The sequence below is a fragment of the Lissotriton vulgaris genome, chromosome 8 (genome assembly GCF_964263255.1).
Source record: "Lissotriton vulgaris chromosome 8, aLisVul1.2, whole genome shotgun sequence".
Taxonomy (NCBI): domain Eukaryota; kingdom Metazoa; phylum Chordata; class Amphibia; order Caudata; family Salamandridae; genus Lissotriton; species Lissotriton vulgaris.
In genome coordinates this window covers 968,430,773-968,443,464 of record NC_141696.1, presented here as the reverse complement: position 1 = coordinate 968,443,464, position 12,692 = coordinate 968,430,773, and the positions used below count along the sequence as shown (strand labels likewise).

Sequence of the window (12,692 nt, the reverse complement as noted above, 5' to 3'; positions counted from 1 at the left end):
TCCGTAGTAGCTGGCCATAAGGGAGTGTCCTTCATAATTTTGTCTGTTGCATATCATGAACTTACAACTACGCTACATCGAAATACGATTCTGCACCATAAGAGCTCTCACCCTAGAAATCTGAGGGACAGGAACTCAGTAGTGCACGCCAGTAATACAACTACCAGGTGCGTACATCACCTTAGGGCCTTGCGCCCTTTCAACATCGTATCTTTGACCCCAGGCCAACTGGCCTTCTCGCAGGGCACAAATGCCCTATGTCCAGCAAAGTCAGGGCTTGTGGCTGGCAATGCAGCAACATCACAAGGTGCGCTGTTGCGCAGACCTAAACGGTGTAGCTGATGCCAATTGCTGTGCAGCTTTGATCATCACGGGCACTCACTGTGCCCTCCTCCCCCACTCAGGGACTCTATCCCCACGGGAAATTAGGCAGCCTAGCGCTGACACACCAAGCCCCTCCCGGAGCCACGCCCACCTCCCAGCCCCTGTCACTCACAAGCCAGACATGCAATTCACATCAGGTAGGAAGACACATAGCACACAGATATGACAACTTCTAAAAGTGGCATTTCTCCCATAGTCCTTATCATAATAAATCTACGCCCACCATTGCGCAGCATTTATTCTCACCATTTTATAAATACTAAACTCGACCACTCTGCTCCTCCCATACCATAATTTACCACTGACAGACTCTGCTTAGGAAATCCCCAATGCATTCCTATGGGAGGGCAGGTCAATCTCACCACACGTACACAAAGAGCGCACACACTTTACACTGGACCACGTGCTAAAGTGCCCAGAGGCCTAAAGCCACCAACACCAGGTTACAGACAAGGCAACATGTTTTGGTGTGAACCTGCCAAAAAGAGCCAAGTCCAACACTCTTGCTATCTCATCCCAGTAATTTCAGAGTGACCAGCATGTTGGATATTTTCTAAAGAGAAGCGGTCCTAATGCAGACAATATCAAGCCAACCCAAGTTACCAATGTTTGCGAACTTCTGAGTAATTTATATTGGGGTGACTTTAGGGTCAGTGACCTGGAAGGGATGAGGGAATGGAGCGATGTCACATTAGCCTTACATGTAACCCAATATTTACAGACCTATGTTTGTTAATGGTTCAATGCAAAACTAGTAAGATTCCATTGCAACATAAACAATGTTTATAATTTTTATTTCAGAACCATATGAGTTCAAATAACCAATTTTCATAATTTGCATTTATACCAACAAACAAAGATGTCATACAACAAAAAATTAAAACTCATACATAGAAGAAAAAAACAGCCTCTGGTCAACAACAGTTTACAACCCAACGTCAAGAAATTATATTACAAAATGGTAACAGCTGAATGTTCAATAAACTTTTGTAAATAACAGGATTATGATCTCCTAGATAGCTTGAAGTTTTTGAAACCGGAAACAACCATCATCCTTAGATTCAGGAGATATTTCTTCAACATAATGAAGATTTCTTAATTTTGCGGAATCTTCGTTTTTTCAAAATTCTTTTTCAAACCATTATGCCCTTTTTTTTAAAAGCAACTGTTTCACTTTACTCTAAACTACAGAATATTCAAGTTCACTCCCTTTTTTCACAGGGAAACTTACAATGATAAAATTGTCAAAGCCCTCTTTTCACTGGAGGAGCTGTGCAGAAAACGGGTTGAACAGTATGTTTAACTAGTTTGTAATGTTACAAAGTGTTTTGCTGTTTTGGAAATTAAGCGGACGGGTTAACTTCATCATTCTCATTGTTGCTAGATCAATGTGACTGCTCTCTTTAATGAAGGTTGAGATATGGAATCCATAGTACAAAGACGTAAAATAGTTCACTTGATTCGAAACAATGCAATATGTCCTGCACCACTTTCGTTTTTTTTCCACTGAGTTAATCACTAGCAGGACACATCTGCTGGTCTTCAAGTTTTCTTTTAAGTGTTGCAACTTCAGCCTTAAGTTCTTTTACATGATCTTTACTTGCTTTCAATTCCTTCTTCAGACTCTTCAACTCACTCTCATAGTCATCCACTTTCGATTGTAGAGCATTCATTGCAACTCTGAAATAAAATTAAGCAGTTATTGTTTTGGTGTTAGTAACTTATCAGGCAAGTCACTTTGTAATCCATTCACTGAAGTACAGGTATGCCCACAAGTAACAATAAGTAAGACATATTAAATGTCACAACTAAGTCTATCAGCTTTTTTAAAACTATGGTTGTCCTTACATATTTCTTGTGCTGTAATCATAAGTACAACCCATGATTTAATGTTTTAAAAAGAATGGGGCACATCTAGTGATAAAAATAAACCAACAATTTAAAATCAAACCAATAAACAAGAAGTACATCACAAATTAAACGCATACCAAAATAATATATAAACAATTTTTAAACTGTATAAGAAAGAATACATCAATTAACTCCTTTTACTTACTGTAAAATGACAAAATCCTTTCACCACTCTCAGGTGTTCCAGGGTGCTCTATGTAGGAGCTGCCCTCCACCTAAATTTGGGAACTACCCAGCGTTCTCTGCTTCCTATTTTTTGTGTATATATATATATATATATATATATATATATATATATATATATATATTACCTACTGGTGGTCGCCAGTAGGTATATATAGTTAGGATTTTTTTAAATAGGGATTTCTGAAAATTCTATGTTGAATAACTTTGGCGTTGATGGACGGAATTGGCTGAAATTTTCAAGAAAATGGCACATTTTGTTCCTGAGCGTCCCCTGAAAGTTTGGGGGAGTTTCGTCAAGCGGTGGCCGAGAAAAAAGGGGGGTCCCAAAACGTGTTTTTAACATTGAGTTTTCCATAGGGCGGTTGGACTCACTTTTAGCTCGAACGGCTGAACGGATTTCCACAAAACTTAGCAAAATTGTAGGTACTGGTAGCCCGATGTGCCTTTGCTATGTCTCAAGATATATGCTCCAGTGGTTTTTACAAAAATTAATTTTGAAAAATATATATTGGGCTACATTGGGCTATATATATGTTAGAGCCCAAATGTAGCCCAAAGATGGCCACCAGAGACAAAAAAAAACAAATGTAGCCCAAATATCAGCCAGATGTAGCCCAACTATAGCCCAGTGACAGAATGTCCCAGAGTGTTCTAAAGAACAACTAGAGCGCTAACAGTCTTACTTATGACAAAAGTATGGCACACCTGAAGTCATCTTGATTGGAATAAAGTGTTAACACTTAAAACATTTAATTTGCAAAGGAACAAAATGAGGGGTTTCATTTTGCCATAGAAATGTTATATATATATATATATATATTACCTACTGGCGGTCGCCAGTAGGTATATATAGTTAGGATTTTTTTGAATAGGGATTTCTGAAAATTCTATGTTGAATAACTTTGGCGTTGATGGACGGAATTGGCTGAAATTTTCAGGAAAATTACACATTTTGTTTCTGAGCGTCCCCTGAAAGTTCGGGGTGGTTTCGTCAAGCGGGGGCCGAGAAAAAAGGGGGATCCCAAAACGTGTTTTTAACATTGAGTTTTCCATAGGGCGGTTGGACTCACTTTTAGCTCGAACGGCTGAATGGATTTCTATGAAACTTGGCAAAATTGTAGAGACTGTTTGCCCGATGTGCCTTTGCTAGGTCTCAAGATATGTGCTCCAGTGGATTTTGAGAAATTAACTTTCAAAAAAATATATATATCTGTGACAGCGTCCCGGGTTAGCGCCCCGGTTCGCGTACCAGACGCGTAACGGAACTTCGCGAGGAGAAGCGGATTGGCTCTCCGGTGACTCTCAACATTCTAAACAGTCCGGAGCGGCCGCCATCTTGTCTCTCGGTAGGATCGAGAGACAAGAGGTGGAAATAAACCAAGGGGGAAATGAATGACCCCCTAGGATTGATGTGGGAGCTATTAAAGGGCCCCGCGGGGCAAAAAAAATAAAATACATTTTTTTTCGATTCTTCGCGGTGGAAGCGCTACCCTGTACGCGAACCGGGTAGCTCACCGATAGCATAACGGGAGTCCGCCATCTTGTGTTTCGGACGAATTTAGTCACAAGATGGAGGATAAACAATGTTGGGAATTGGTATAAGGGGGCAGGGGAGACATATCCGGACCCCCTAGGTTTTCCGAGGGTGACTGAGGAGGCCCATATATGTAAAAAAAAAAACCTTTCTTTTCCAAATTTTCGCACGGTTAGCGTCCGGTCCGCGCACCGGGTAGCGTTCCAGAAAGCGTAACAAGGGGAAAACCAAGGGAAATAGTAAAATAATATTTTAGAGTGCTTTGAGGTAGGGTAGCTTTGAATAGAGCTGTTGTGTTGTGTGGGTGATGTAAGTACCAACATGTAGGTACCAATGAAGAGTCTAAAATTCAATGTACACCGTCTCCTCTGTAGATATTTTGTATGTTCTAATATGGCTTATTTAAATGTAAATGTGTGGAAAAGCACTTCATGCTTTAAAGCAATTGTATTTTTGAACTGATTGTTCTTTCCTCTTAGTCCTCCTCTTTGTATTTTTTTCCCCACACTTTTCTTCAGCATGATAGTTGATAAATTTGTTCCCTCAAAAAATTTATATACATAAAAAATTATATTAAATACATATAAAATATATTTTTCCTTTAAAAGAAGAATACATTTTACAGCTTTTGATATTTGCTATTGAAAAACCATTGAAATTCACTGAAAAAAACATAGGTTATAGACCATATATAGTTAGGAATTAGCATTTACAAAACCTTGAAAATTCACTGAAAAAACCATAGGTTATAGACCATATTTAGGGGTCGATTAGGATCGCGGACGGACTTGAGTCCGTCCGCGACCCCAGAGTATGAGGGAACGTCCGCATGGGCTGCGGCGTTCCCTCATGTGCGATTAGGATGTGACCGCCACCCTGGCGGTCACATCCTGGATATTTAACATTGCGGCGGGTGCTGCTTGAAGCAGCACCCGCGGCAATGTTAAAAGTGCATGTGTAACATTTACATGCACAAAGCGGCAGGCACCGCGCGGTGCCTGCCGCATTGTGCATGTAAATGCTGGGGGGTACCATAGGTACCCCCCATGTGCACCCCCCACCCACCAACACCCTGAGGGCCCGCAACGGGCCCCCAAAATCAAAAGTACACATGCTTTTCCACGGCGGAATAACCGCCGCGGAAAAGCATGTTTTCAAATGCTTCCTAATTTGGCCGGCGGTGTCTGATTGACACTGCCAGCCAAATGAGAGCTTTTCCGCCGCGGTTGTAATCCGACCGCGGCGGAAAAGCAGCGGACAGAAACCAAGACCCACCAGCCATCGTAATGTGGCGGTGGGTCTTTGGTGAGCCCGCAATGGATTTTCCGCCTCCTCCGGGCCGGAGGTGGCTTCCGCCGGCCCGGAGGAGGCGGAAAATCCTCCATCCTAATCGGCCCCATAGTTAGGAATTAGTATTTACAAAACCTTATTTAACCTTATTTACATCCACTCATTCTTCAATATGTAAGACATATTTTAACTTTACAGAAACATACAGTCACTGGATGTTGTCATCAGTGATGTCATCAGTGATGTCATTTGAGATGCCATCAGTGATGTCACTGACCATGTCATGAATGATGTAATATGTGACATGATCAGCAGTGGATTGCGGGTGCGCGATACATAGTTAGTGCAACTAACTATATATGCGAATTTCAATGGTTTTGTGTGAGTAAAATAAGGTTTTGTAAATGCTAATTCCTAACTATATATGGTCTATAACCTATGGTTTTTTCAGTGAATATATATATATATATATATATATATATATATATATATATATATATATATATATATATATATATATATATATATATATATATATATATATATATATATACATATATATATCCATCCTCGCAGCTTCTGTAAGCGGCGTTTGGACCACAGAATAACGGACCCCCAAGCAGCAATTAAGTATTCCAGGAAGATTTATGATCTCTTAATACGGTTCACTTAGGCATGACGCGTATATATATATTCCCCCCAAAAACATTTTTTACAGGGACATTATAGTTAGGAAATAGAATTACAAACAGGCATTAGAAATTCATTGACAAAATGAAAGGTTACAGGTACGCCATAGTTAGGCTCAGATTTCACTCCTACAAAACCACTTAAATTCAGTAGTTATAATTACGATAGCTATCTGTAACTTACGCCCAGCAATGCACTGCTTATGACCTCACATATTACATCATTCACAACATGGTCAGTAACATCACTGATGTCCTCTCCAATGACCCCCTAAGCAGTCCCGCACTCCAGAGGTGGTTGCCTGTCTGCCTATACCAAAAGGTTTTACCAAACAGAACGGGAAAAGTGACCGTCTCGACTCACTTCGGAGTTTAAGCAATAGGGCTTCACAAACATGTGGAGGTTGGCCCAAGTTGCTGCTTTAAATATGTCAACTACAGCGCCACCTCTAGCTAAAGCAGAAGTAGCAGACTTGTCCCTTGTGAAATGAACTCTAATACCTTCCACAGGTTCTATATGAGCCATGGCGTAGCATATTTTTATGCACAAGGTGACCCATCTGGATAATGTTCTTTTATTCCCTGCTTTTCCTTTAAACTTGCCCACATAGCAACTGCTGAACGTCGTGCCAGATATCACAAGTTCTGTCCACATAAAAGCTAACCTCCCTTTTGGGGTCCAATTGATGAAGCCTTTCTTCCTCTTTAGATGGATGTGGAGAAGGATATCAAGTAGGAAAAGTGATAGACTGGCCCAGGTTGAAGGGAGTAACAACCTTTGACAGGAGAGCAGACCTGATTCTCAATACCAATTTATCTGCATAGAAAGACATTTAGGGATCTTTCACACCTAATGCATGCCACTCACTAACACTTCTAGCAGATGTTATGGCAACCAGAAAAATTGTCTTAAAGGCAAGTAGTCTGACAGGACAACTGTGTAAGGGTTCAAACGGAGAACATGTAAGGTAAGTTAGTACCAAATTAAGATCCCACTGAGTCATGATAAACAGAGTGGGAGGGTATTTGTTAATAAGTAGCTTAATAAACCGTAACACTATGGGGGACTTAAACAAGGAAGTTTGATCAGGTAAATAAAAAAATGCTAAAAAAACGCTAAAAGGGTGGTCAAATATCCCTTAAACGTTGCAATTTCACAACCTTGCTGCGATAGGTAAAGCAAAACATTTTAAATATATGACAAATGAGCTTTTAAAGGGTCAATAGAATTTTCTTCACACCACTTTACAAACTTACCTCATCTGCCAGCATAAACAGACAAGGGGGAGAGAAAAAGAACTCAGGTTGCCCGGTTCAATCTCCAAGCATAACCACACTCTTTGCAGCCAATCTGGGGCTAATAATATGACAGGCCCAGTCTTAGCACATTTTCCTCAGAACCTGAAGAATCAAGGGTATGGAGGGAACTCGTGAAACAGCTGGGAGCACATACTCAACCGAAACACGTCCCCCACTGCTCCCTCCATCGGATACTGGAGGCTGCAGAATGACGGACAGTGCATGTTTTCTTGAGTGACAAAAAGGGCTATCTTAGAGGTCCCCATAGCCATAAAATGTGATGAACCCCTTCTGGATGGAGAAGTCACTCGTGATCAGCTGAAAAATGCTGGCTGAGACTTTCCTCACGCAGGTTTAGGACTCCGGCTAAGGGATTTGCAATCATAAAAACCGGATGGTCTTGAGCCCAGGACCAGTGTCATAGAGCTTCTCTGCAGAAAGGATACAACCATATTCCTCACTGATTGTTTATGTAACACATCGCAGAAGTACTGTATGTTAAGACTTGTACTGACTGACCGCAAATGGAAGGGAGGAAGGCCTTGAGAGCCAGACTTATCACCCGTAACCATGCAACAATCGTTCTTCTGGAGACTAAAGTCCTTTGATCTTCAGGTCCCACAAATTAGCTCCCCGTCCTAGAGTGGAGGCATCCATTATCACTGTGGCCACCTAAGGAAGAAGCTGAAAAAGCTTTCCTTGAGACAGATTGCTTGACACACCTCACCATTGACAATCCGCTTCAGTGTCTCTGGATAGCTTGAGTGACTCTTTGAAATCACCGTTGTGTTGAAACCACTGCCTGCGGAGCCACGACTGGAGGGCTCTCATGTGCCCACATGCATTCGTGACCAATAGAATGCAGGATGCTATTGGACCTAGCAGCCGCAAGACCTTCAGGACTGGAACCATAGCTCCATTTTGAAGCATCGGAATCATAGTCTGTGTAGGAGAGTAGGGTCTGCAATCCTATGATCACCCAGATTTTTTGCTTTTGTTTCACTGGTTTACGACTTTCTCTGGCTGTGGGCCTGCCAATCAGACCCACAGCCTGGCTGTTCTCTGTCTAAATTACGATATGTACCCTAGGTGCATTTACCAATTGGTACTGGGCCGCCTTATCAGACCCTGTAACTCAGGGCATAGGTGTACCCAGGGCCGCCAGGGGCTGCAGCATGTATTATGCCACCCCTGGCTGGCCTCCTAAATTTGACACAACTGGCTGCATGACAGCTGGGGCGAAGTCGTGTAATCACCCTTTGCTTTAGATATAGTAGCTCTATATCTAACCATACAATGGACACCCGAGTCCCTATCAGTCACTCCTATGGCAGGCCTTGACAATCCTGAAGGCAGAGTGCATGGGCTCGCGTGAACTGTGTTCTGGCCCGAGCCGAGCCGGTTGCAGCTTGCGGAGAAAAGACCCAATGGCTGTTCCATGATAACGCGTGCCACATCGGTAACTTCGGTGTCGCGTTATCAAGACATGTCGAGTAAGGTGTCATACGAATCGGGATGCTGCCCTCTCACCAACTCTGGCGACGAGGTTAGCATTCCGCCCTTCTAGAGGGACACGACATGTACGTAACTGTGAACCCCGGTTAAAGTTAACGAAAGCCTCAGCTCCACAAAATGGATGCTGCCACCACAGACACGAGTCTGACCTCCTGCTGCTGGGAGTCCTTCCAGCGAGGAGCGCTTGGACAAAGGGTTTCCTGTCGAGGGCGGTGTTCGCACCGTCCCAGACAGGGTTTGTGTATTCTGGGTAGGTAGGGCTTTTGCGAGAAGGTGACTGCGGAGTGGCACCCCGGTGCTCACTACGCATCTGCCGGTTAGAACCAGTTCCAGGGGCGACAGCCCTGGCCTGGGGAAAGTCCGGCAGGGGAGAGGGGTGTAACTACCCCCCTTCCTGGTCCCACCCTTAGGGCAGGACCTAGTCATGTACCCACCCCTTTCTTTAGGATAAAGGCCGGAGCGGGGACCCTTCCAAATTAGATCATCTTTGAATCAAGAATACTTTCTACGAAAGGACTTCAAGACTCTTCTCAAGATTTCTCCCTTGTGGCTAAGGAGTAGTCACCCTGCATCAGCGGGCACCATCTAAGAACTCTGCGGTTTGCTGTAAGTCCTTCCTCAAGGAATCCGACGGCCCAGCTCGACGAGAACCGGCTTCCCTGGCACCTCTGACCTCTACCCACGTCATCAGCTCAGCTGTGATCTGTGGGTGCGACGAGACCTCGAGGGACCGGCCATCATCAGAACCTGCACGCTCTTAAAAACCAGCACGACCATCGAGGTAACTCTCTGGTGAGTGCTCTTGGGTCCGAGAAGCCCCGACCCTGAGCCGCTCCAGCTCCGAAGTGCAGTCCCCCAGCATCTCCACGATCTGCGTGGGGCCCTTCTGCTCGCCGCTCAGCACGTTGTCTGGTCACTAGCCGCTGGCTTGTGTCCTTCTGTGACGACATCCGAGAATCATCACTGCCGGTCTGGTTGCTCCAGACTGGCCCTTGCTTCCATCTTTTCGAGAAGCACCCCGGACCCTCCTGGTCCACTCAAGACGCCGACAGCGTCATCCGTCGTGGGACAGCTCGCACCTCCACCGTGGTCGCCGACAACGCCTCCTGGTCCGTGAGACTGCAGAGCCTAGCGTCGCCCACTCACCTGGTCGAGGTGACGGCCAACTGGTGCCTTCCTGGTACCCTCTGACTACTGGCTAGTAGTACGAACTTGGTCCCCTCTGCTTTCAGGTTTCATCAATCTCCGATCCAGGCTTGGATCTCTACGAACTATTCATCACTGGTCGCCGGCCAGCAACTCCTTTTCTTCCGGCTCCTGGCTCGTCAGCGAAGACCCCGACGCCTGTAAGACTTGTGCAGCCGCAGCCCTCGTGGCTAGGTAACTCGGCATTTCAGTGCCTGCATAGCCTCCTTACTCTAGGGTCCCGAGTCCCTCGCTTCCGACTTGCCTTAACCTTTCCGTGTCCTCGGACACTTGTTTTAACTGTGCACTTAAAGTATTTGCTAAAGAGATTTGGTTTGTGCTTAGTACCCTGTCCTCATAAAGAGTACAGGGCTGTTGTGATTCTTAATAAATATACTGTTTATTTTCATAACACTTGTGTGGTGTCCTTTCACTGGGTGTTCAAGGGGTACATGTGTGGTAAACAGCTGGCTTAACGCGCCCTCTCGAGTCTTTAGCCTTAGACTGCTCGTATCCACGCTACTAGGATAGCTGGTCTATAGGTTGACTTACAACCAAACACCATAAGGGTCGTTGGAACGATACATAGCGGTCGCTAGAATAGCGAACGTTGCATATCGGGCCAACTTCTCACAGTCTGAATATCCAAAATCCTGTAAGGAGGGTAGGCGCGATTCACTGGAGTGTCCAGTACTGCTCCTCTGAACATGGTGCGCTGAAAGGGCTCAAGGTGGGACTGAGGCTTGCTGATGGAAAAGCCCAGGTTAAACAACAACTGAGTTGTCAACTGCAAGTGATGCAACACCAACTCGGGAGAATTGGCTTTGATCAGCAAAGTCTAGGTAAAGGAATACTGCTATTCCTCACCTTCTGATGTGCTGCGACAAACGCCATCCCGTTCTTGAAGACTCAAGTAAGGCAACTGGAAGGGGTGCAAACAGGTAATGCTGAGACCCCATCGTGAAGAGGAGAGACTTCATGTGCGATTTAAGAATGGGAATGTGAACATATGCATCCTGCAAATTGATCAAAATCACCAAGTCGTCCCTTTCCAAAGCAAGAAGGACTTGGGCTGGTCAGCATTTTGAACATTCCTTGAGGAACCAGTTCAAAATCCTGATGTCTAGGCTTGGCCGCAATCTACCGTCCTTTTTGGGAATCAGGAAGTACCAGGAATAGCATCCCTGACCCTGCTCCTTCTGTGGAACCAACTCTATTGCACCCTTTTGAAGTATGGATTTGACCTCATGTTGGAGGAGGAAAGGAAGGGGGGAATTTTTGGAACGATAGGGCATAACTACCAAGGTGTCAGATTGCTATGTGTGACATTTTCATAATTAAAGTGAAATTATGAGTGACATTTCAACGACTAGGAGTGATTCTTTCTTGCGAGCAAAATCAAGCAATGAAGACGAGGGTAAAATAAATATCAGAAAATGACACCCATTAAGGCAACAAGGTACTCTGAGAAGATCTTAAAATTGCTGCAAAGCACCAGAAATGGAAGGGCACAGGTTCGGGGGAAGGGGGTTATGAGTTTCGGCAGTTGTAAGAGGACTGCGGATCAACAAGCAGCTGCTTAGGCCTATTTATGCTGGGGCTGAATAAACTAGAAGACTTAACACAAGAAGTACAGCGTCTTATTCCCAAAACTGTATTTGAAAAAACTACTGACTCAACCCTAATAGAAATCATTAACCCTGAGCAGTCCGCTGCGGTCGGCACCCCACCAGCCCAGCCCCAGCCCTGCAGCAAGCAGCACAGATCACCCCACCAGCAGGCTGTCGCAGAACTACACAAGTCAAAAAGTAATTCCCTTTGGGCGAATTAACATTGATACATAGATACTAACAAACAGTGATCTGACAAATACCAACCATATAACAAGGAAGCAATGAAAATAGGTAAAAAACTTCAAAACATGTGAAAACACTCTAAAGAAATAAAGTATTTAAAACAATTTATTAGCATACATTACATAAATTAGAAACTAAAAATCGGGAAACACATACAGGATGAAACAATAATCAATAAAAAACAACATTCCAATAAAAAAAGGAGCTTCAGGGAAAAAGGACTAAACTCAAACACTAAACAGTTATTTTGAATTTCCCTCAGTTTATCATCCCGGATTAACTCCTTGCATCGACGCGTTTCGGCGGTATGTTCAGATAAAACCCGCCTTCATCAGGAAAATGTGTATAAATGTTTCCCAATACTTCTGAAATTTAAATAAAATCAGTCTTAGTCATAACTAATAGACACAACAGATACAATTAAACAACAGAAATTGAAAATAGTTGCCCCAACAGAACATAATGTATCTAGCTAAGTTTTGAACACACATAGACATTGCTTCCAATATACAGAACATACAACAACAATTACAAATAGGGCTAACCAATTGATAGCCCAAGACCAATGAATTCATATCACATAGGTAAACTCATCAAATAGGTAAGCTCATCATATTTAACATCAGTATAAACAACCTTGCTCATGTGACCAAATTTCAAATCCAGTAATATGTGGTCAAACATTATTATAAGGTCTGGGTCTTAGTGAAGAAATCACTCCATAATTAGACATGAGAGAGGTGGCAATTCGAAGAGTCATGGTACATAACCTACCTCGACACAGCAAAGGGTATAGCAGTGTAGCATAAGGGGTATGCTTCCTCCTTAGCGTGAGGTAGAGAT

General features: G+C 43.6%; 1 protein-coding gene across 1 annotated transcript in view; it reads right to left on the bottom strand.

The window, feature by feature from the left end:
- Positions 1-1,161: 1,161 nt before the first annotated feature.
- Positions 1,162-12,692, bottom strand: part of LOC147698190 (uncharacterized) — a 305,130-nt gene continuing 293,599 nt past the window's right edge. Inside the window, exon 11 of the mRNA XM_086934817.1 lies at positions 1,162-2,064. The gene's annotated coding sequence lies outside the window, so the exon portion shown is untranslated. The remainder of the gene's footprint in view (positions 2,065-12,692) is intronic.